This window comes from Etheostoma spectabile, chromosome 14, assembly GCF_008692095.1.
Source record: "Etheostoma spectabile isolate EspeVRDwgs_2016 chromosome 14, UIUC_Espe_1.0, whole genome shotgun sequence".
Taxonomy (NCBI): domain Eukaryota; kingdom Metazoa; phylum Chordata; class Actinopteri; order Perciformes; family Percidae; genus Etheostoma; species Etheostoma spectabile.
The window spans coordinates 21,222,410-21,225,264 of record NC_045746.1 but is presented as its reverse complement, the minus strand read 5'-3'; the positions used below and the strand labels follow the sequence as shown (position 1 = coordinate 21,225,264).

At 41.8% G+C, this 2,855-nt stretch overlaps 1 protein-coding gene across 3 annotated transcripts in view; it reads right to left on the bottom strand.

Annotated features, from left to right (window-relative positions):
- Positions 1-2,855, bottom strand: part of col22a1 (collagen, type XXII, alpha 1) — a 99,729-nt gene that overhangs the window by 35,998 nt on the left and 60,876 nt on the right. The window lies entirely within an intron of this gene.

The following is a 2,855-nucleotide window of genomic DNA, read 5'->3' as shown; positions in this document are numbered from 1 at the left end:
AGTATGGCTATGTTCAGAAGATTGGTGTCTTTTGGCTACTTCGCACTGGAAAAAACAAGCGGCGATAATGACTTCTTCTGAAGAGTCTGTCATGTTTTTTTAATGATCTGTGTCCTTGGTTACAAGCAACTGTGTGGAGGAGGCGTGGGGGTGGTGCGCGATCACAGAAGACTTGTGTCATGTGGACACGCCCGACAGTTTTGTCATTACTTAGAATTCCTCATGGGGGAGACAGAAACTACGGACCATTGTTTTAATAAAATTAGCATTTCATACGTAACATGTTTTGTCTGCACTGTCTCCTGGACATGGTGATACAAGTATCAGTAACTCTATCTGAACTCTTTGGGCCTCTAACTAACTCTAACTAGCTTGGTATGAAGGCGTGCCACACTAGGCGTTAGTGATGGCCAAATGTAGCTTTGTGAACCAGTGTCTTTATTTTCTGAGCCCACTGGATGGCGCTCTCTGTTTGACAATGCCTAAGGCCTTTCTCTTAAAACCAAGAGCGCCATCTAGTGGGCTCAGAAAATAGAGAGACACCGGTTCACGTGGCTTCACTTGGCCATCACTACTAGCAGCTAGACGAGCATTATAACGCGTGTTACAAAGTGACGCAGCGTGACACGTGTTTGTCATGGAAGTAAAGGCTGGACTACAACAGAGCTGTTAGGAGCAGTTTGTGAACAGTGTTTTCTGTTGGAGATGGTAAGTCCCTTCGGGGGGGGACTTTTCACTTTGTAAACTGATTACATGCACAAAAAATATTACAATCACAATAACGAATGAAAAAAGCCAAAAAGCATAATGTGAGCTCTTGTGTAACATATTTCAGGCCTCACTATCCCGGGTTTGTTTGTGTTAAAATTATTACGTTCTTACACCAAGCTATTGTTTATCACTCCTGTTGTCCTGGGGTCATATTTGACCCATTTTTCAAAGGTTTCTTTATCAGATATAAACCGTAAAAATGGTTAAAAGAACATGGGGAAAAAAAAAACACAAACGTTGACAAAAAAACTTTGAAAAACGTTGAAAAAAGCAACAAAAGTGTCAAAAAAGACGTCCAAAACGCTATGAAAAAGTTTCAATTTTAAAATTTTGACCCGGAAAAACAAAAAGTTGCAGATCGACGGGAAGACAACAAGAGGTCAAAGCAAACACACAACTACAGTTTAGTATAGGGATGTTACGATATGAAAATTTAACCTCATGGTTATAGTGACCAAAATGAACACTGTCTTCAATCAACTGTACATCAGCATTCTTATATTGACCAAAATATGGCCGTGCTTCAGACTTGGTCCTCTTAGAGGACTGATAAATGTCCTGACCTAAAGCAACCCGGCCTCACGCCAGATCGTGAAATGGTCACATTGATTTTGATTTATTAATTTGTGTACATGTCACAATTTTCTCGTTCATTTCATTTACATGTCACAATTCTCGAACGCAACTATTTCAAGAACTGCCATGACGCTGGTCTGCTGTGGGGGACGCAACAACGGGGAAATGAAACGCCACAACAACGGGACGGACCGCCAGAAGCGGGACGCAATCCCCGGGCGCAGGGACACGAGCTGCCGTCTCTGGGGGACGCAACAACGGGGAAATGAAACGCCACACGTTGGCCACAACAACGGGACGGTTGTGGTTAGGAAAAAAAGATCGGGGAAAGGAACGGTCACACGAAGGACACACAGACAACAGCGGGACGGTTGTGGTTAGGAAGAGAAGCGGGTTAGGGTTCCCTTAACGCGGAAAGGAACAGCAACACGTGGGACCCGTCCCCGGTCTTCGGGGAGAAAGCCCTGTGTTGTTTGACCCATCAACCACCCCGACCAACCTCCTTGCACGGAGTTTTGTCTTTTCAATACCACTCGCTACCCTAATTGTTCTGCGATCACGAAATAGTCTTCCCCTTGAAACACTGTACATTACTTCAAAATTCGTAATCAACACACGGAAATATCGACATTAACGTGACCTGTACACGACTCAGTTGATCAAATAACGTGACCGTTTCACAAACTGAGCCGTGAGACTGGGATGCCTAAAGCGCTGTCATCTCCTCCTTCAGCCATGATTCCGACTTCGGGAAACGCCCGTTGGAGGTTACGCAGTGCGCCTGCGCCGCGACTTCAGGAGCCTTGGTTAAAGCTGGGAAGGACTAAACACACCGCGGTAATAATAATATCTGAAATGAAAACGGTAATTGTCATCGTCAACATTTGTATCGAGGTTTACTGTGGTTACACCGGTAAGCGTTACATTATATACAATTCAATTTTTATTTATAGTATCAATTCATAACAAGAGTTACAATACACACATTGTTACCCTAGTTTAGCTCCAGGTAGATTTATGTAGGTGTAGGTTTGAACAGCTGATTGTTTCTGCCCTATCACCCTTTCTTTGTTCCTTTGGTCTGGTCACCATGCAGGAATGTTTGGGGGAGTAAACTGGTGTATTTCTAGTATTGATGATGTCATCGCTGATTGATATCACAGGTCTGAACCAAGGGATGGTAGTTTACTTGTGTGTATATATATATATGTATATATATATACGTATATATACAGTATCCATCCAAATTTGATGTGTGTTGATGTGACACTTAAGCTATTTTGTAATTAAAAAAATATTTTGTATTTATTTTATTGATTGGATGAGCTATAATTTGCCTAAAGATAATTATTTTGTATTTTAGTCTGTCTGATTGACGCTTGTGTTAAGAAATAAATCAGACGTTACTCAAATGTTACTCAGTACTTGAGTAGTTTTTTCACCAAGCACTTTTGTACTCTTACTCAAGTAATTATTTGGATGACTACTTTTTACTTTTACTTGAGTCA